This window comes from Arachis hypogaea, chromosome 4, assembly GCF_003086295.3.
Source record: "Arachis hypogaea cultivar Tifrunner chromosome 4, arahy.Tifrunner.gnm2.J5K5, whole genome shotgun sequence".
NCBI classification, from domain to species: domain Eukaryota; kingdom Viridiplantae; phylum Streptophyta; class Magnoliopsida; order Fabales; family Fabaceae; genus Arachis; species Arachis hypogaea.
The window spans coordinates 7,182,567-7,206,250 of NC_092039.1; positions in this window are offsets into that span (position 1 = coordinate 7,182,567).

A 23,684-nucleotide genomic window follows, 5' to 3' on the forward strand; every position below is an offset into this window, starting at 1 on the left:
GGAATCTAGATTTTTTATGTTCTAAAATTTAAAATATGTATAGTATGTGAACTTGTTACTTAGGCTGGGTTTGGTAAAGCTTTTTCAGGAGGTGCTTGTGCTTTTAAAAAGCACAAGCACGTCATTTTGCGTTTGGTAAATTAAAAAGCTCAAGTGCTTGTGTTTGCGGCTTTTAAAAGTTAGGGGTGCTTTTGAAAGCACCTAGGAGGGAGCTTTTCAAAGCTGGCTTGTGCTTTTCAAAATTTAAAAGTCTAATATAACCTCATATGTTAACTAATTTTCAAATTTAATGTTTGCATTTATGTCTATTATAGTATTTTTAAATTTTAAAAGCTATTTTACCAAACACAATTGATGTTACTTATGTTTATTAAAAGTTGTTTTTGATTTGATTTACCAAACATAAATGCTACAACTTTTAAAAAGCCATCTTTTAAAAGTTAACTTTTATAAGCTACTTTTAAAAAGTAAAAGCTTTACCAAACTAAGCCTTAATCTATGTAATCTTTTGTTATATGGTATGAATAGTTGGTGTAAATGAATATGAAGTATTTGACTATCTTTTTTCTTCTCTTGTATTAACAATTAAATTAGTATGATTATTTTTTTTAAAACTATAATATTAATATTAGATATGAGAGTTTTCTCTAAAATATATTGAGTATATTGAATAATTTCATTTTTCAAAATGTTAACAAAATTTTAATCACATGCATTTGCACGGGTCTTCACGCTAGTTTAGATCCACTTGGAATCATAAGCCTTTCTAAATATTTATAGATATACTATATAACATACCTACACTTAGACACAGCAGCTCAACTTCACAACTTAAATCAAACTCCATCAACCTTGGCAATATTGGACCCACGCCCATTTGCATCATTAGCCGCCTCATCAAATTGGGGATTCAAATTCTTTTTACCTTTGGAAGTGACAACATGATCTTTATGAATAACCTTTTCTCCATAGTGGGAACATGCATTTAGAACTTGGGAGAACACCTCCTATGACATGAAAATTAACAAAAGGTATGAAAATGACTCAATCAATGGAATATCCATTTAAAAATAGCACACATAAGAAAGAAAAAAAAGTATTATATAATAGCACCTGAGTTTCTTTCACTGGTGAGCTAAGCAATATATCCAGTTCAAAAGAAAAGTCATCACTAAGGATATCATTCTTTGGTGTTTTCTCAACTTTTTCATTTTCATCATTAATTAAAGCAGCAACCTCAATCCCTCCAGAAACATCAGGCTATTTTTCAGCCAGATAAAATCTCAGAAGACTCAACAGCAACATTGTCACTTTTGATAGAAGTGCTTGATGACTCCTTCTTAATATCAGTATCCCCTTTTTTCACATGGCACATATTTTTTTAGTTCAGGCTCCTATTCATATAGCATAAGAGTTAAAAAATAAAAAAGAATATAAGAAAAATTTACCACAGCACAATACAAAAAAAAACATGAATTTACACAATTTAAAAATACTTATATGTATATGTAACCTTTTTTGGAGTAGACTCATCATCAGTATCATAATCAGGAAGTTTAAACATAGCAATAATGGTGGAATCATCACATACTCTCCTAACTCGAAAAGTGCCAAAAAATTTATCAAATCCGACACCTTTGGTATCAACCTTCAGCAGCAACTTTTTCCTAATGAGCCCTTAGAATATGGGAGGATAAATATCCCCTATTTTCAACGTAATAGATAAGAAATACATAGATTGAGTAACCCATAACAACCAAAATAAAGAATATAGTTATAAAAAAAATGAACCACATAAAGTGAACAACACACAAAAGAAAACTAAGAACATACACTTGCATCTTTTTGAACCTCAGTAAACAGATCAGCACATGATTTCTTAAATAAATAAGATGCTTCACGATCAAAGAGAACAAAAATACCCTTCCCACTATAATCTTCAAGTATTATTTTAATTTTAAATCTGCATAATCGAAAAAAAATGTTTCAAAATAAATAATAACATGAAACATTATTCTTATAAAAGATCCACAACACAAAATGAAAAAATATTTTGAACAAAAATTTTTTACTTCGGAGTGACATTAGTTATATGCTTCACACAGAAATCACAGTAGTATGCACCATTTTGAGGATAGATACCCTTTTCACACATAAGCAGAATACCACCAACTTCCATCTTCAACAATACCTCTGATTGTACCGAAAATGATAAAAGAACTCTCCTAGGCAAGGGACATTTTAAAATTTGTTAACAATATTCATAAAAGAACAGATATGAAACTTGTTTTTTTCTGTTCATTGGTGTATAAAATAAACACAACTAACTCAATAAATGACAACCTCATTGTTATCTTGGAGCTCTTCAATAGTACATCTCTAGTTAAGCGCATGAAATCATCTTTCAAGGAAACAACTTTACCCTCATTTGCAATAAACAGTGGTTGGGTACCTTTGACACCTTGCTCAATCATACTAACAAAAAAATGATGCAAATACATGTACTTATTACTCTAGATTGGCTGTATCTCAATAATAGAAACAAAAACAGTGAAATAAACCATGCTATCCTCCGCCTAAATTCAACAACTTCAGAAAGATCAGGATTAAATAATATTTGACTGGCATACATCACATTTTGGAGACTTACTTGTCCTACACAGCAATACTGAAAGAGTCTAGCAAAATTCATGGGAGACAACACTTAGAGTAGCAATAAGGAAATGTATAGAAATTAAACAATGTACCCCTAAAGAACTTGACTTTCGCAAGTTGAATGACAACAACAGGCTACTCCACATAGCCAGAGGCTAGGAAATGATTTACTTGATTAATATAGTCCCCAAACAATACACAACGCATTGTGAGACTAAAACTCAAAAGATGAAAAAGAATGAAACAGAAAATAAGAAAAAAAGATAATTCAAAGATAAAAAGAAACCACCATAAATGACTGAATCAACATACTCTTTTGAAGTTAATTCCAGCACAATCATTTTCACGATTTTTTCCTCTTTTGCATATTCTTTCTCTTCTCCCACTGAAGTTAAAAGACCAATAACATCTGTTCTAAATAAACACAACCTATTAAATATTCAAACAATTCGTTAAAAAAACTTGAATAAAAGAATAGCACAATAATATACATACCAACCAAAAAATTATAATCTTTGGTCATGTTCAGCAAGTCAGAAAAAAGAAACAGGTTGAAACAAGTCTTTGGGATAACATCTTCATCAACAGCTACAACAGTGGTTCGATGAAGGAAAACCAATTTGAATTCATGAGAAGTTACTCTATAACTACCATGATTTGACACAACAGTAAAGTATGCCATTTTATAAACTTAACCTTCAACTATATGATCCCTAAACTTATTAAGAAGTTGTTTCTTAACTGTAGCGTGAATGTTTTTCACACTGGAAATAAATGCAACAAAAAAACAAAATCAGATTAGTGAAAAACATAATTTTAAGTTGAAAACTTAAAAAAAAACAACTAACACCATATTTAAAACAATAGCTAATAGGGACTAACATGCTCATCAAAGAGAATCATCTCCATTGAGTTAGGAACCTCATGGTTACCAAAAGAGGGCACAACCCAAAGCCTTAAAACCCTAACTTTCAGCCTCCAAACCTCTCTAGGAGAATGTATCTTAGAAATCATATCAAATAGATGAAGATATAAATACATAAAATGTGGAATAAACATAACCTAGGAAAAAATAGAAGACAACAGAATGTTTGTGCATTGAATGTGGTTCACCAACCATCCTTTTATAGAAAAAATTTAGGGCACAAGACTCACCTTAATTTTTTAATTCAAATTGAACATGAAAATAGAGGTTAAAAGAAAACCCCATTCTATATGCATCTCCATTCAATGGCATAGGGAGAACTAATCACACGATGGAAATATGATAACAAAAAACAAAAAAAATAGTCAAAGTTTAAAGAATTCAAGAAATAAGGACCAAAAAAGAAGATACCACACAATGCCTAATACAGTGTACCTACATATCATTGGACCATAGAGAAAACAGTCATCAACTACCCCAAATACTAATTCTACTCACGGCAATGAGAGTTAGTAAATGTATTAGGTAAACATAGGTTCCAAACAGTAAATGAATGTGAAAAAAATTATAGGCACACATCAATAAAATCCTGTCAATCACATCAACACTCATGAAATAGATTAGATAGAAACCCCATACCTTGATAATGATTCCCACATTTATAATGAAGAATATATGGCATAACATGATTATGTCTCCAGAGGACATTTTCAAGGGAAGATAACCTGCTGGATGGATTTCTCTTAGGAAGAAGGAATTTGCTAGCTAGACAAACAGTACCGTGATGCCATTTTAGTGGCACAAGCATGTTCCTTTCTCAATGAAGCTCTTAAATTCAGGTCAAGCAGCTGTAGTTCTATGCAAGAGGTGAAATATACAATAGTTTATGCATAACTAATTAAAAAATGAAATGCAATTGAGTTGACTAACCAAAGGTTTCATCAAAATGCAAAGAAATGACCAAGAACCTATCAATCAATTCCTGTCAATCACATCACCACTCATGAAATAGATTTGATAGAAACCTCATACCTTGATAAGGATTCCCATATTTTCAATGAAGAATATATGGCAGAACATGATTAGGTGTGCAGAAGATATTTTCAAGGGAAGATAACCTGCTTCATGGATTTCTCTTTGAAGGAGGGGATTTGCTAGTTAGACAAACAGTACTGTGATGCCATCTTAGTGTCACAAAGCCCATTCTTTTCTCAATTAAACTATTAAATGCAGGACAAACAGTTTTATGTCTATGCAACAGCTGAAATATAAAATAATTTTCACATAAACAATAAAAAAATGAAATACAATTTAGTGAACAACAGAAGATTTCATCAAATAAAAATATAAATAAATGACCAAGAAACTATCAATCAATTTCTTTCAATCACATCACCACTCATACAATAGATTAGGTACAAACCCTATACTTTGATAATAATTCACATAAGCCACATGCAACCAGCAATTCACTTTATGTGAAGTTAAGGAATTTCTTGAATATGAACAAAAAAATTGGATTCATAACCAATAAAAAAAATGAAATGCAATTGAATTGACTAACCAAGGGTTTCATTAAAATGCAAATAAATGACCAAAAAACTATCAATCAATTCCTCTCAATCACATCACCACTCATGAAATAGATTAGATAAAAACCCTATACATTGATAAGGATTCTCACATTTTCAGTGAAGAATATATGGCAAAACATCATTATGTGTGCAGAAGACATTTTCAAGGGAAGATAACACAGGACTGTGATGCCATCTTTGTGTCACAACACCCATTTATTTCTCAATGAAGCTATTGAATTCAGCGCAAACAACTTTATGTCTATAAAATACAAGAGATGAAATATAAAATAGTTTTTATTAAAAAAATACAAAAATAAAATTAAACAATATAACAAACAATTCAAATAGATTATTGAATAAGAATGGAAATGGAAATGCAAAACTCGAATAGGAGAGGGTGAATCTATAAACTCACTTTGCTAGAAAAACTCTGCGAATCACATCATCACTGAGGAATTAGATCAGGTAGAAACCCCATATCTAGACAATAATTCACAAAACCAAATCCATGATCCATAAATATAAGAAAATATAAGTAGAAATTTTATCTTTGTAATCATTATAAAATCCAAAAAATTGATAAAATAGACAAACCACATGCAACAAAAAATTCAACAGCTAGCAAAAGAAAAATGATAATCAAATTAATACCAAATTGCAAACAATGAAATGAAGAAGATGAATCTAATTTGTAGACCATATTCAAATTAACAGCAACTTCCAAAGAATGTAAAAAAGAACATGAATTCAGAAACATACGAAGTCAGATAGACAATTCACAAATTAGCATATTCACAAACCCTAGACAGTAAAATCTGGATTAACTGTGTAAGAGATATGAAATTTGATCACAAGGATATACACATAATGAAGGAAAAGAAAAATGATGAAGAGAAAAACAGGTTTGGAACTAAAGGGACCAGAAGAGTATACCTGATTGATTGATTGCAGATCTTCAATTTGAGACTTTATGGAAAAATTTCTAACCTGCGATGAACGACGAGGAAGTAAAGTCCCGAGAAACAAAGGCTGTAGACAATGTTTGGTAGGGCAAAGAAAAGAAAATTAGAAGATGAAGACAAAGGGACTAGGGTTCGATATGATGATTACCTGATCAACTAAATCCGTGAAAAAAGGAGTTTGCATGAAGAAATCGTGAGAAAAGACAGCTGGCGGCGAAAGCAAGAGGAGCACATGCACCCTTCCTGAGGAGAAGCCACGTTGGAGGAGAACGTCTACCTTAAATGTGTGCGGACCTGAAATGCGAAAACTCTCCACATCGGCGTATGCTATTGTTAATGATTTTAAATTTTTAATTGATGATGATTTAAGTTATTGAAGAACCTAAAATTTATACCGTATGGTCATGCACTATTCTTAAGGATTACACTCTTTTAGTATTACCCAAAAACTAGCAAGATTATATACTGTATTATGTATATGTGTGTCTCATCCATGAGTAAAAGAAAATTCAAGGAAGGAACAAATAAAGAATGAAAGTTACTAGTGCAATCTTCTCAAAAGAAACATGCATGTGTCTTTTTTTTTAAATGAGTATGTGTAATATATAGAATTGAACATGTTAGTGAGTGAAATAGAAGTTGAATTAATTTTAGATGATGTCTTGTGTCTAACTTGACAAGAAAGAAAAAAGTCATATTGTGTAATTTGATAATAAAGACATTTTTATTATTAATTTCTTTGTGCAAGTCTTATAACAAAAAAAAGGTATCTAAAGATATATCAGGTTACAGTTTTATTAGAGTTTTATGAAGGAGTTTGGTTTTTTTTAGTTGAATTGTTTACTTGGTTTGTAGAGCTAAAGTTAAACTGAGATAGATTTGATATTATTAATTATATGTAAATACTCAGGTGCAGATAATTTTATATGAAGTTGATAGTTGAGAGTTGTTAAATGATAATTTAGTTAAATTTATCAAATTATTTAACAATTTTCAACTATCAATTTCACATGAAGTTAACTACACGTAAATTTTCAATTTCATTATAATAATATTGTTTTTGTGTTTGTAATAAAGAAGTTAAAAATGTTCATCACTTATTTGTTACTTCTGATTTTTCATGGCAGGTTTTGATGTGTTTGGATTTATGATGCTAGCAGTGGTATTTGAATATTTTTGGATACTACAAAATAATACTTTGAGAGTTGGATATCTATATTAATGAGAAAGGTGAATTCAAATAAATTGTTGATGGATTTCTTTGCCATTATTTGGAGTATTTGGTAGGAAATGATATTTCAAAACAAAGCATTAGATGTTAAAAAAACTATTCTGAGATCGATAAAAGTTACAAAGATGGAACTAGTGCTAATTCTTAGAGTAATTAATGGCAATGTTAAAAATAATTTACAAATTGGAGAAAATATTTTTTATTTTCTCATGTACTCTATCTTATTGTATTAAACTCTTTTGTTACAAAAAAAAATCTTACAGTATGAACTACTCATTTAAAAAACATTAATTAGTTACAGAATTTTTTCATATTTAAAATAATTATAATTCTTGACAAATGCTAATTTCTTTTTAAAATCAATGCAAACATTTTTGTAAAACAATGAAAAAATTATATATGTACCAAATTTTTGTATAAATAATACATGAAAAACTCAAAAAAAAAATATATGTTAAAGGGAGAAATAAAAAGGAGAAGAAAAAGGAAACAAAAAGAGAAAATATGCATAAAAAAAAGACAAAACAAAAAAAGAAGAAAAAAATAAATTAAAAAAAAATTTAAAAAAAAGGCTTGATTAAAAAATCTTATTCACTTAAAATGAATGGTAACTAAATATGTTTAAAAATATATTAAAAATTTTGCAAAATCTAAAACCGCTATACATGTTAAAATATATATATATATATATATATGTTAAAATATAAAATACATATTTAAAATATATAAAACAACACACATATAAGACACATATAACTAATATAATTTGTTGACTAATTTTTTATATAAAAATAGCACTTTTTATTATGACATAATATTGGTGATAAGAGCATGAGCGGTAATGATGGCGCGACTGGAAGACCTTGGTGAAGAAACGAAGAAACGACAACAACGATGCAAATCTAAGACAGAAGATGGAAGGTGATGACGGTTGTCAACAGAGGAAAGTGAGTTTCTGATGATGAGCCATGGAGATGGAGGCTAAAATATATACAATAAAAATTTGATGGAAATAATGATAATTGTTATTATTAGTTCTAAAAATTAAAATTAAATTTTTAAAATATTACTTGAATCGAAAATTATGATAAAAATATATATTTTTTAATATTTGTAAAAAATTCAATTTTTCCTTAAAATTTAGTTTACATATATCAATTTTATTCCTAATATTTTTCAGGCTTTAGTTCTATCCTTATTTCCTAAATCTTTAAAAATCTAATAAATTATTATTTTATTGGTGAATTCTACCCAACCCCCTCTAAAATAACATGTAAGTTACCCTTCAGGATGTGTCATACTTTAATTGGTTATTATCTTAACTATAGTTAGGTTATTTTGTAATTTATTAGTTGATCTACTATCTCTCACGCAATCTCTTTCTACAGTGCATCATTCCTGAATGAGTCGTTGAATTCCCATGGCTTGTAACTTTCCTGTTCTTCCTAATATAGCCAGCGCCGACTTCATTACTATCTCCTGTCCTCTAACTCAATATTTTTTTTTGCCGTGGATCACTCCTTACCAACATAATTAATGGTTAGTTCGGTTATTAAATTTTTTCATTAAAAATAATATATAGAATATATATTCATATGTAAAATATAATATAATAAAATAAATCTATTCAGAGTATTAAAAGTATAATTAAAATCAGGAATATACAAATATAATAATAAAATTTGTACTCTAAACAAGTAAATATATCTTTTATCATACATAAATTATTTTAAAAAATATAAATTGTTAAAATTAATAACACAAATTTAAAATGATAAAATTTAACTTTCTTGCAAGTATTTTTTATAGTATTTTTAATTTTTAATTTATTAATATTTTATTATTTAATTAATGATTAAACAAATTATTTTCATGAGAAATCATTTTTTTATAATTTTAAAGAAGAGACCAATATAAAAGTTTAAAAATTAATGTAAAAATGATATTTTAAATAAAAAATAGTTAATATTAAAATTTTTAAATACAAAAACAAATTGTATAGATATTCAAGATATAAATATGAAATATATGTTTAAAATAAATAAAGAAGACAAAAATAATTATTTATTTCTCATGAGTACTCTCATTTTATCTGTTTTATTTATTTTATGCATATATTTATATTTATCTTTTAAATATTTATATAAATTATTTTTGTATTTAAAAATTTTAATATTAAATATTTTTATTTAAAATTTTATTTTTACGTTATTTTTTAAACTATTATATTAGTCTCTTCTCTAAGAAAATATAAAAATTAATTTTTTATAAAAATAATCTGTTTAATCATTAATTAAATAATAAAGTACTAATAAATTGTAAATTAAAAAAATAAAAATATTATAAAAAATACAGTAAAAAATTGGATTTTATTATTTTAAATTTGTATTATTAATTTTAATAATATATTTATTTTTAAATAATTTATGTATGATAAAAAATATGTTTACTTGGTTAGAGTTTAAATTTTATTATTATATTTATATGTTCATAATTTTAAATATACTTTTAAGTATTTTGAATAGATTTATTTTATCATATTATATTTTACATATGAATATATATTTCATCATGTAATTAAATAAAGATATATTTTTTAATGAAAAAAATTTAATAACTGAACTAACCATTAATGATGATGTTGGTAAGAAGTGATTCATGGGTCATGGCCAAAAAAGGGAATTGAGTGAGAGGACAAGAGATAAAAATGAAGTCGGCACTGGCTATACTGAGAAGAACGGGAAAATTACGAGCCATGAGAATTCAATGACCCGTTAAGAAATGATGTAATGTAGAAAGAAATTGCGTGAGAACGTGCTTCAATTAACGGGGTAGAATTTTAATATTTTAAAAAATTATACAATTACTCATCTAAAATAATAAATTACAAAATAACCCAACTAAAGTATGAAAGGGTAACTTACATGTTATTTCAGAGGAAGTTGGGTAGAATTCACCTATTTTATTTGCCTATTTTACGCTAACCTTATTCTTCCTCCTCTCCCTCAACAAAAACCACAGCACGACCACTTAAATTTAGAAGAGCAATTAGATCATATGTACGTAAAAATTAATTATTAAAATTAATTGTTAATATAAAATATATATTGAATATAAATATATATTAAAAATAAATTAAATAAATATTTATATATAAATTTATTAATAACTAATTTTAGTAAACGATTTTAATATATAAATAATATTTTTGTTAAAAAAATACTAAAATATTATAACAATATTTATTGTTTTTTATTATTATTTTTAATTATTAATCTAATTCTTTTAATTTAATAATATATTTTAGTTTATACTTTTAAATATAAATAATTAATTAATAGCTAAAAAACAATAACTTCGAATAGAGTCCTAGCATTATTCTATTTAAAATTTTAAACTACACTTTAGAAATCGTTAACGGGAATAAACCGTTGTGACGGTTATCCCCAACCACCACCAATTGCAACCTTTCAAACTCTATTTAAAGGCCACGGCATCATGAGTAATAGTTACCTGTATTTCTTTCCTCACTTCAATTTTTGGAACTAAATATCTGTATTCTATTGTATCTATCCATTAATTTTGAAGTGCCGCAAAATCATGAGGCAGCCAGAAGTATGGGGTCAAGCCTCCGTTGTAATATTTTGTACCATCGCAGGGATACTTTTGTTGGGTCCATTCTTTATGGGTACGGTTTCTCCGCCGCAAATTCCATTGCTTTCGCTATACCCTCTTGTTCTTGCTGCCATACTCATATTCCTTATAATATTCTCCACTTGATTATTACTACTTCAATTCAATGCCTTTCCAATTTGTAATTCAACTTTATATATAGATTCATCCATGGCCGAAACTAGCTTTTATTTTAATTTGTTGTGTATATATACGGTGTAAACTATGTTTTTGGGTTTAATGTTCTATTGAACTTTTGTAATTATGTATAGTCATTTATATTAGGCCATGCATCTGTCTTTTTTATTTTGTTATTTTTAATTAATTAATTCCTTTGTGCAGTATTTTATTTTTTAAGTGTAAATATAATGAAATCGTTCTTCTGATGAATTTATTATTTCGTGATTCAATTTGCCGCAATTTTTTCTGCTTATATATATATATATATATATATATATATATATTGCCTTTTGAGAAATCTATTTTATGTAAAATATAGAATAAGTGACTCCTCTGCAGAAGAAGGAAAAAAACCTTTGTGACTAACTTTTTCATAATTATTATTATCATTAATTATTTGGTAGAAAGATTATTTGAGAAATAATAAAAAATAAATTTTAATAGTCTAAAATGATCTTATTTAAATTCATTAATTATTATTAAAATAATTGTATGATCTTATTTTAATAATTGTATTATTACAACAAATATATACTTACAAATGTTAGATATATATAAAATTATGAATACAAAATAATTTTAGATATTGTCTCCTTGCTATGTGACATGAATTCAAATTAAATTTGTTTTTATATCTCGTTTTTATTTACTCACGGACAAAGAGTCTAAAAGCGATTAATTTTTCACTTTTTACTTTTACAAATTTTATCACATTAGAAGGTTGATTTTGATAATTATAGGATGAATAAGATACTCCTTAAAAATAAATTAATATTTTCATATGAATAATTATAATTTTGCAGGGAAATTTTCCATGAATTATATTGTTGCTACTCATTAAACTATAGATACCATCAACTTTTTTATTGTCAATACCACCAAGTGTTAATAACTGTATACATGTAACGCCACTAACGTAACTGCCTCGAACTACCATTAGACTTTTTTTTATTTAATTTTGGAAATAATTCCCCAGTATGATCTATTGTTGTTTTTGTTTTTTTTGTGAATGAGCAAATTGGAAAAGTCTAGGGGCCAGCAATTTTTCTAAAATTTGGCCAACATGTAATCAGCAAAGAAAAATGAGCCATTGGATGAAATCTAATACCAATCTCACACCATTAAAATCATCATTGATAACTATTTGATGGTTACAAATCACAAAAGTTACTGGCCCCTAGCACTCCTCTGTCCTGATTATTTTGATTTACGAATCAACTAGAAAAGTTAAAATTATTTATGAATAACTGCTGTAACACTGTCTGTATATGCATTAAAATTAAATTCATATGAATATTATATAGTATCATTACATATGAATAATTATTTAAAAAAATAGATATAATTAATAAACAAATATAAAATATTTTATATTATCACTATATTAAAATTATTAAATCTTTTCCTTTTATTTTGGAAGTACTTAATCCCTAGATTGTTTTGAACTTTTGATATATTTTGCGGGCATTTTTGAATTAACGGCTATTAAAGATTAAGTGTATGTGTCTGAATTTAATTTTCAAAAAATCAAACACTTAATACATAATGACAGGTCAAACAATTTATAGAATCAAATTTGTTTATGAAAATATATGGGTCAGTTATTTGGTTCCTATAATTTTAAAAATTTAATCGGATTAAATTAATTGTTATCTTCAAAAATCTTGAATATGATAAAGATTCACGTAGAACTGATTTTATGAGAAGTTGATAATTGAGAATTATTAGATGATAATTTAATCAAATTTATTTAATTATTTAACAATTTTAAAATATCAACTTTATATAAAGATAATTATATATCAGTTTCTACGTAAAAAAATAATATATCCTAAAGTCATATACAATTTACTTTTACATAAAGTTAATATTTGAAAATCGTTAGATGATAATTTAGTTAAATATGTAAAATTATTTATTAAATATATTAAATTATCTAACAAATCTTAACCATTAATTTTACATAAATTTTAATCTTAATTTATATTTTTCATTCAAATTTGTAAAAACAAAAACAAATAAGTAGACATAGGAGGAAGGTAAGAAAAGTAGCAGAAATGAAACAAGAAAAGTGATTTGAACGTTTATTATTGTATGTAATATATAGTCTCCTTGGATGGACATACGTATGCATGTTGATGTTTTGATGATCGGACTTAGGAGGTTATTATTACTACGTCCAAAGACTGAGCAGCTTCTATTACATGGAGAAGCTAAGACACATAGATATATAGAAAATTAAATATGCATGCATATATACACGCACTTCAATTAACATATATATATGCGTGTGTGTGGGTTTTGTTTAATTTCTAATTACTTTGCTAGGCACTGGAAGTTGGCGGGAGTGCTCGTTATGTTACAGGCGAGGATAATTGTGTTAAAAGCAAGCCTTCCGGAGACTCCAGTTACGTTAGCGCTTAGTACTGCCCTGCAAAGGCAAGGGCCTGTGGAGTAAGGAGCAGTTTCCAAGACGCGGCAGCATTCCCGCGTATTACTAGTCCGGTTTATACCCCTCACTGCACTCTCGCAAACTCTTAACCTTGGGTCAGGAATGGGACAAGGGGATGGTGGTGGTGGAGGTGGGGGTGGGGGTGGTGGTGGGGGTGGAGGGGGTGGTGGTGGTGGGGGAGGTGGTGGGGGAGGAGGGGGCGGTGGTGGTGGGGGTGGGGGTGGAGGGGGTGGTGGTGGTGGGGGAGGAGGGGGCGGTGGTGGTGGGGGTGGTGGTGGTGGGGGAGGTGGAGGTGGGGGTGGGGGTGGTGGTGGAGGGGGTGGGGGTGGAGGGGGTGGGGGTGGGGGTGGTGGTGGGGGAGGGGGAGGTGGGGGTGGTGGGGGTGGTGGTGGAGGGGTGGGGGTGGTGGTGGGGGTGGTGGTGGAGGGGTGGTGGGGTGGGGGTGGTGGTGGAGGGGGTGGGGGTGGTGGGGGTGGTGGTGGAGGGGTGGTGGTGGGGGTGGGGGTGGTGGTGGAGGGGGTGGTGGGGGTGGAGGGGGTGGTGGTGGCGGCGGTGGGGGAGGGGGCGGTGGCAGCGGGGGTGGGGCGGTGGCGGCGGGGTGGGGCGGTGGCGGAGGGGGTGGTGGTGGCGGCGGTGGGGAGGGGAGGTGGCGGCGGGGGTGGTGGTGGCGGCGGTGGGGGAGGGGGAGGGGGAGGTCGAGGTGGAGGTGGAGGTGGCGGGGGCGGAGGCGGTGGAGGAGGAGGGGGCGGGGGAGGTGGAGGGGGCGGTGGTGGCGGGGGAGGTGGGGGTGGCGGTGGCGGCGGTGGGGGAGGGGGAGGGGGAGGTCGAGGTGGAGGTGGAGGCGGTGGTGGCGGCGGTGGTGGAGGTGGCGGTGGTGGTGGGGGAGGTGGAGGGGGTGGGGGTGGTGGATGGGACCGCGGTGGTGGTGGGGGTGGCGGCGGTGGAGGAGGAGGTGGTGGTGGTGGGGGTGGAGGGGGCGGTGGCGGGGGGGTGGAGGGGGCGGTGGCGGCGGGGTGGGGGAGGTGGAGGTGGAGGTGGCGGGGGCGGGGGCGGGGGAGGTGGAGGTGGAGGTGGCGGGGGCGGGGGTGGGGGCGGGGGAGGTGGGGGTGGGGCGGAGGAGGTGGGGGAGGCGGTGGGGGTGGTGGTCGACTTATAGGTGGTGGTGGTGGTGGTCGACTTATAGGTGGTGGTGGTGGGGGTCGTCTCGGGGGTGGTGGGGAATGGGGAGGGTGTGGATAGTAGTAACCTGCCATGGTGGCGGAAAAGAGAAGGTTAAGGGAGAAGAGAATGGCGGCGGGTGCCACCATTGCCTTCCTGGTACCCATATTTAATTTCACTCTTAATTACTTTTTTGGTGGTTTCGTGAACTTGGAGAGTATTGCAATTTGCAACTTAATTTATAGGCCATAGATTTCTGTACGGATATAATAACGTTAACATATATCAAACGTGCTTTTATTTTAGCCTTTTTTCTATATAAAATGTTTCTTGACATAGTATTGTACATAGTTTATATAAATAGGATTTAGATTCCAATTTAAAAAAATATATATATACAAAATTCATACTTTAAATTTAAAAATAAAATTAGTAAAGATATTTGTATATATAGTTTAAATTTGATACAATCATAATATAAATTATTTTACATAATGATTCAATTATATTAGTTTTTTGAATAATTATTTAAATTCTCAATATAAAAAATAATTATTTTAACTCTTATAGTACTATTTAATTCGATATGTATACAAAAAATTAATAAAAAACAAACTTTTGTAATGAGTAATTTTCATTATATCATGTGTATAATGTGATTTGGTTTTTGGTTTATTCTTTATTTTCATTATAAATATATTACTTAGCCTTTTATTTTTATTCAATACAATAAACACTTCAAATAATGTACTCTAATTTTTACATCATTTTTATAGGTAAGGTTTCCTTGCTTATTATATACCCTCCCGCAGTAGTTGTCAACTATTTGTAATAAGTGATTTTTATGCATGCCTGTTCTAAGTTATTGTAGTTTGTATATTGAGTTTATATATGAACTAGAAGTTGTAAATTTGATTTAGTTAAAAAATATAGTGAAATAATTTTTGTTTCGGAATGATAGACTAGACACTATACACTATACAGTACTTTTTATAGGGAAAAAAGAGGAAGAATCCAATATTCCTAATTGTACATGTGTTGGTATCAAAATGGACATAGATGCATGAGGTAATAATATTCTATAAGACTTTAATTAGTTTAGAATTTGACATTGATGCCTGGTTTTGAGTAACCAAATAAAGTTATACTTATTATAGATAAATTAGAGAATCAATTTTTTTAATTAACTACAATATTTTTTTATTTTAAATTATAAATTTTAATCTTAAATTCTAAATTTTCAAAAAAAAAGTTTATAATACAAAATATATAAGTAATGTTAATTAATTAAAAATTAATTTTGCATTTATATTATGAGGCCTGCTACATATACAAGTCTTTTTGGCTTACAAGTCTTATAAGTCCAATAAAACACACGTATTACACTTAATTAACGCATTACACACTTCCACATTCAAGAGTAAATAAAATGCACGTTATTCAACAACTTCCTGTTTTCAAAGCGCGCTACTCACCATGCATTATGAACGACTATTCTTCTTCCTCTATGAAAACAATTTTCTTGCCAAATTTAAAGATAATGGAACTTCAGAAATATACCCAAACGATTACAGAAATACACCCCAACGATTACAGAAATACACCCAAAGGATTACAGAAATACACCCAAACGGTTACAGAAATTCACCCAAACGATTATAGAAATACACCAAAAGGATTACAGAAATACACCCAAAGGATTACAAAAATACACCCAAAATTCGTTGAAGTACACCTTATGCATATTTCAGAACTCTTTCTCTTTCTCCTCCTCATCTTCTGCTGCTTCTTCTTCTTTAAAAACGATTTCAGAGCTTGATGTAAAAAAAAATGGAAATCGAGAATAACGAAGAAAGAAAATAGAGAGAAAAGCACGTAAATGAAGAAGAAGAACAGAAAGAGGAAGAAGAACGTGCAGCAAGAAGAAGAAGAAGGAGAAAGAGAAGGCAAGAAACGAAAGAAAAGAAGAAGAAGAGGAAGAGGAAGAAGAACGTGCAAGAAGAAGAAGAACGAGAAAGAGAAAGCAAGAAACGAAAGAAAAGAAGAAGAAGAATAAGAGGAAGAGGAAGAAGAACGTGCAGCAAGAAGAAGAAGAAGGAGAAAGAGAAGGTAAGAAACAAAAAAAAGAAGAAGAAGAAGAATAAGAGGAAAAAGAAGAAGAAGAACGTATACCTTGTATCGCGTTTTTGGGGTTTATTCATTAATTAACTTGTAAAGCATACAAACCCTAATAACTTGTATCCAGAGCTTTTCTCTTATATTATTCTAATTATTCTTAAAAAATAATTATTAATGCTTTCATTAACTTCGTGTAAGAAAATCGGGAAAGCAGCCCCACCTAGAGCATCCCTCGAAAGTACGATAGAGTTGAATATTCACACTTCAATATTTAAACTTTCAATTTCTCAAAATGATTGAGCTTATGGTTAACTAGACTGTAACTAATTTTTTTTTTCTTTTATCGATACCACCAAGTGTTAATAACTGTATACATGTAACGCCACTATCGTAGTAACTGACTCGAACTACCATTAGACTTTAGAAAAAAAAAATTGGAAATAATTCTCCAGTAGGATCTATTGTTGTTTTTGTTTTGTCGTGAATGAGGAAATTATATATAAATATGGTTTAATTATTTTATAGGTCCTATAGTTTTATTGAATTTTTAATTAGGTTTTTATTTTTTTTAATTGAAATTTTATATATAATTTTTTTTAATTTAGTCTCTGTTAATGTTAAACGTCAAAAAAATATTAGTAGATTGTAAAATTACTTATATACTCCTAAAAAAAATAATTTATAAAACCTAATAAAAAAAATATAAAAACCTAATTAAAAACTTAGTAAAATTATAATATTTAATAAAAGATATTCCTATAATTTCTAGTAATTAATTCTACGATAATTTTTTTTATTTTGTCACTATCATTATTTTATTTATTTATATATAAATTATATTAAAAATATCTTTTTTTTTATTTTTTTAACTTTTAAAATACCTTATCTTAAATACTTTAAAAAAAATAATAAATAAAATAAAACAGAAATAATAATAATAAATATATTACATTATAATTCCCACAATGACAGCAACATCGCTTATAAAGATTTGGAGGAGAAAAAATTATGTTGAACACAACCTTCCTCACTTACAGTGACATGGCATGAGGGATAAGATATTTTAAACACAGACAACAGAGTAGAAATAAGAGGAATAATAAATCTTCTCTAACTCTAAAAAGCAACGCTTTCATACTTTAACAATATCTAACTAATAATACGCTAATACATTCAAATGAATTGCACAGTTTGAGAGTTTGAACACAAATAAATTTTAAAGAGCCATGTCACCATATCAATAAGAGTTCCAAGGCGATCACCAAAACTAAGTTGCACAATTGTTGCTTCAATATCTAAGTCTTGATCTATCATTACTATTGGCATAGGAATACTATCAAGATTGTTACTGAATTTCTGCAGTAAAAATTAACCAATCAAATGTCAAAAGAACTCCATATATAAAAGCATGACAAAACTCAAAAGACTTGAGAAAAGAAAAAGTTGACAAAAATCCAAATGCTTGACAACAAAGCAACATTCAGTTGGGGCAGCCACTATATTTGACTGCCACAAACTCAATTACATGGATAATTGGAAATATCATGTGCATAGAATACATAGTGGGCATGTAAATTATAATACAGGAGTTAAAATGTGATGGCTTAGCTGTATTATAGTGTAGTAGGAAATCAAGTATAGCAATATTCTGCAACAAAATTTAATAACATGTATATATACATGAGCACCATCAGAAAATAACATTAAAACAACAAAGGTGGTTTTATGAGATAAATGGAACATACCTTCTTCAAGAGCAATTATAACAGAAGATGGATGGGAAACAATCAAACAAAATTCGACGGTAAATCCCACCAGTAAACAAAATTAGAAAACATGAACAATTAAACAAATTAAATAAGTTCAGCAAATAAGAACAAGAAGAGAATTAAACATGAACATAAATAGAAGTAGAAACAAAAGAATCAAACAAACTCACGTCAAATTCAATGGAGGAGAAGGAGGGACAATCATTGACAACGACGAATGCAAGCAAAGGGGGCGACGCAGCAACGGGAAGCCAGCAAAAGGTACGGTGACGACGAACACGAGTGAATAGGACAGTGCAATGATGACACGTGAGCAGCGGAGTAGAGATAGGATTTGAGCGAAGGGAATGACGATGACGAACGCAAGCGAAAGGGAGGGAGGGAAGAGCGGCGTGGCATTCCGCGAGTAGTGGAGCACACCTGGGTTGTGAGAAGTGACGGCAAACGACTATGCGACGGACGCCGAGCAGAGGCGGAGACGCGATTACAGGGAGCTCAACCGAAGAACTTAGGGCAAGGATTGAATGTGGTACAATGCCTTGGGTTATTTTAGAATTTTAAAAAAATTGAGGTGTCTTTAATTAAGTTTTTAATCTGAATAGTGAGAATATTCCTTGTTTTAACAGAATATTTTATTATTTTAAACGTTTTTATCACGGTAAAGGCTAAATTAAAAAAAAATTATGGTATAAAGATCCAATTGAAAAAAAAATATAAGAACTTAATTAAAAATTTAATAAAATTATAAGAATCTGTAGAATAATTAAATCTATAAATATACAGTAATATTTACATCAGGAAAGGCAATGGACAAATAGAAATGCAAATATCCTGATTTTTTTAATTTGATTTACGAATCAACTAGAAATGCTAAAATTATTTATGAATTGTTGCTGTAATACTATTTATTTTCTTTGTTATCAAAATTGAATTCATATATAATTATTACATAATATTATGACATATATACAATTATATAAAATTACGTTAAATAAAATAAATATTTTTTATATTAATTACATAAATAATTATCTAAAATAACATATATATAATCAGACAATGTAATTAATAAATAAATATAAAATATTTCATATTATTATTACATCAAAATTAAATTTTTTCTTTTAATTTAGAAAGTACTTGATTCCTTAATTTGCATTGTCACCATTTGAAGTAGTACAGTGATTGGCTTCAAAAACAAGGCCTGGTGGTGCTTATAGTATGATATAAAGTTGTTACATGTGAAGGATTCAATTAATTTACAAAATATCTGTATGATCGAAAAAGGTCTTTAAGGTCAACAAGACCATCCAAGAGGGTGCAGCATTGGGCCGATGTGGGCCGCGGCCCAATAAGCACGTTTAAGAGACACCTCAATACATCCACGCAAGCACCTAACTGTAAGGTATTTAAGGGACAAGAGGGTGGTGTGTTAGGTGGTGGCGCGTTGGGTGGCGGTGTGTTAGGAGGCGGCGCTTCGGGAGGAGGGGGTTGCAAGGGGAAAATACTTGCCATTGTGGCGGAAAAGAGAAGGTTAAGGGAGAAGAGAATGGCGGTGGGTGCCACCATAGCCTTCTTGGAACCCATATTTAATTTCACTCTTAATTACTTTTGTGGTGGCTTCGTGAACTTGGAGATGACTGCAACTTAATTTATAGGCCATGGGTTTATGTACGGATATAAATAGGACTTAGAGTCCAATTTTTATTTTAAAGAAAAAAAAAATAGTAACATAAAAAATAGTTATACAAAATTCATACTTTAAATTTAAAAATAACATTATGTAAAAAGAAATATATAAAGTTCAATATTCATGCAATGATAAAATAAGATAATAGAAAAGTATAGGGTACCAACATATTATCCGCCAATTTCTGCCAATTCTTATTTATATTTGTGTTTTATGGAAATGTATTCGTAGATGTGTCTAATAATTAATATATTTTAAATACATATATAAAGAGACACATCCAAAAAATATATCTATAAATACACTTCTATTAAACACAGTTATAAAAAAAACATTTTTATTAGACACATCCATGAATACACTTCCATGAAACATAATTATAAATAAGAGTTGGCAGAAGTTGGCAGATATGCTGTTGGTAACGTAGCGGAACCGTAAGATAATAAGGTCAGATTTTCTTGCTTGTTATATTCCCTTTCGAAATTTCAATCCCGGTCCTAGTTGTTAACTATTTGTAATAAGTGATTTTTATGCATGCATGTTCTAAATTATTGTAGTTTGTATATTGAGTTTATATATGAACTAGCTAGAGGCTGTATATCTGATTTAGTTTAAAAATATACTTGTTTTGGTTTTTTTTTTTTTATATCAAAGAAAGATTGAGGTTTATGGGTAGCTGTACATCTTTTTCATCACCATAATATGCACCTAGCTATTCCTATTTGTACATATATGTTAGGTATCAAAATGCACATAGATGCATGAGGTAATAATTTTTTACAAAACTTTAATTAGTTTAGAATTCGAGATAGATGCCCTTTAATTTGAATTTTAGGTAACCAAATAAAGTCATACTTATTAGTTATTAGAGATAAATTAGAGAATTACTTTTTTTAATAAATTATTTTTTAAATTTTAAATTCTAAATCTTAACTTATAAATTTTAATCTTAAATTCTAAATTTTTCAAAAATAAAAATTAAAAATATTTTTATAATAAAAAATAACTAATATTGATTAATTAAAAAATAATGTTGTATTTATTCTATTCTAATTATTCATAAAAAAGCACCATTAATGCTTTCATTAACTTCGTGTAAGAAAATCAAAACGTTCTACCTAATCACTTATAGTTAGGGGTGTTCATGTATTAGATTCGATTTACATACCTGCAGTATTTATCCGAATTCGATCCAAAAATTACAGATATAGATCTAATTCGCAAGGTTATATGATCGGATTAGGTCCGATCTGCACAAATAAGATCGGATTACTGATTCTATATAAGTATCCGTAAATTCACAAAAATAAATAATTTTTTTTTGGAGAAGAAGAGAATAACCGAAAAAAAATATAAAATTAAAACTGTAAAGTAAGTGTCATTCACAACTAAAAAAAGAACAACATTTATAGGTAGTGAATAGACAAGAGAAGCTTAAGAAAGTTCAAGGATAAATTTTAAACACCTTTAACTAACTATAACAAAAATTGTACACTTATAACACAACTAAATAGAGAGATAGTTATGTTTCTGGGGTCCCTCTCTTAGTTTTCACACACTCTCATGCACTAGTCTATAATACCTTGCAATTTTTAATTAAGGCTTAATAATTAATTAAAAATTAAAAGATCATTAATACTTGTGGAAACAAAACCTGTGAACTAGTGATTTGATTACTTTGTTGAGTTTTCCGCCATGTCTAGGATTGTTCATGGGTCATCGGATCCGATCCATGACCCGCAAACATAGGAATGATACATAAACTTATGAATGCATGGGCTGTTAGGTTTGATACCAATCTAATTATATATGTCAAGGTTGGTTCAAATTATTAAGATGTTATCGGATCCGAATATTATTTGGCCTAATAATCATATTAGGTTTGAGAAATTTATTTATACACGAACTCTAATATTCGGACAAAAAGTTATTAGTTTTTCACTAGTTACTTTACAAATTTTATCACATTAAAAGTCTGATTTTTATAATTATAGGCATGCGTCTTATATATTGGATGGTACTTAAAAATAAATTAAAGCATTTACATCAATAATTCTAATTTTGCAAGAAAATTTTCTATGAATTGTTGCAACTCATTAAACCATAGATACCATCAAATTTTTTTTTTTTTGATCAATCTCCCCTTAAATTAAAACGGGTAATGCTAGGTAGACCAAAAAAAAGCCAGAACTTGACTTATTTAGTATTAATTAATTATCGCAACAATTAATGAATGCTAAATAAGGTAAATTATGGCTATTTTTGGCTGATTTTCTTTGGTTACCAAACATTTTTGAATTAAAATAGTTGAATTCACACGTAATAGAAATTATAAATTTAATAATAATTAACTTATTATTTTATTATTTTATATTTTTTCATAAAAAAATATATTTTGTTCTCAATACCACCAACTGTTAATAATTGTATACATGTAACTGCCACTAACGTAACTGCCATGAGATTTGGTTCATAAACTTTGGAAATAATTCTGCAATTGTTGTTTTCGTTTTTTCGTGAATGAGGAAATTACATATAAATATCAGGAAATGTAATAATGAAGATGCAAATATCCTGATTATATTGATTTACGAATCAACTAGCTAGAAAGTTAAAACTATCTATCAATTGCTATAACGCTATCTATTTTCTTTGTTGTCTGTATATGTTTATTACATAGTATCATTACTATCTGTTTTCTTTAAGAGTTTAATTTTAATACCCTCAATATATATAAAATAATTTCATACGTATATCTAATTATATTATATCATATCAACTAAAATAATTATTTTTTATATTAATTACATGAATGATAATTTAAAATAACGAATATAATTAAATGCATTTATAAAATGCTTTCATTTTCAGTACATAAAAATCAAATTCTCTCTTTAATCTGGGAAACACCTGATCCCTTAATTTGTCATCTTTTGAAGTAGTGATCGACCTCAAATACTGCTGGTGGTGCTGCATATACATTCATAGATTATTTTGATATAGTTTGTCGGTATGAATTAACGGTTCTTAAAGATTAAGCGCGTGTTAATTTGATTTTCAAAATATCAAAAGCTTAGTCAAATGAGTATGTAGCATATACGTAATACGCCATCAATTTATATAGAGTCAAATTTATTTATGAAAATATATGCTCCAGTCTTTAATTCCTATATATAACTTCTAAAATTTAATTAAATTAAATTAGGTTGTAGATAAATTATATTTATTTTTCTTCATAAACCTTGAATTTTTATTTTTTTTACTCTAGCTATTCATTTTAATCTTATTTATTATA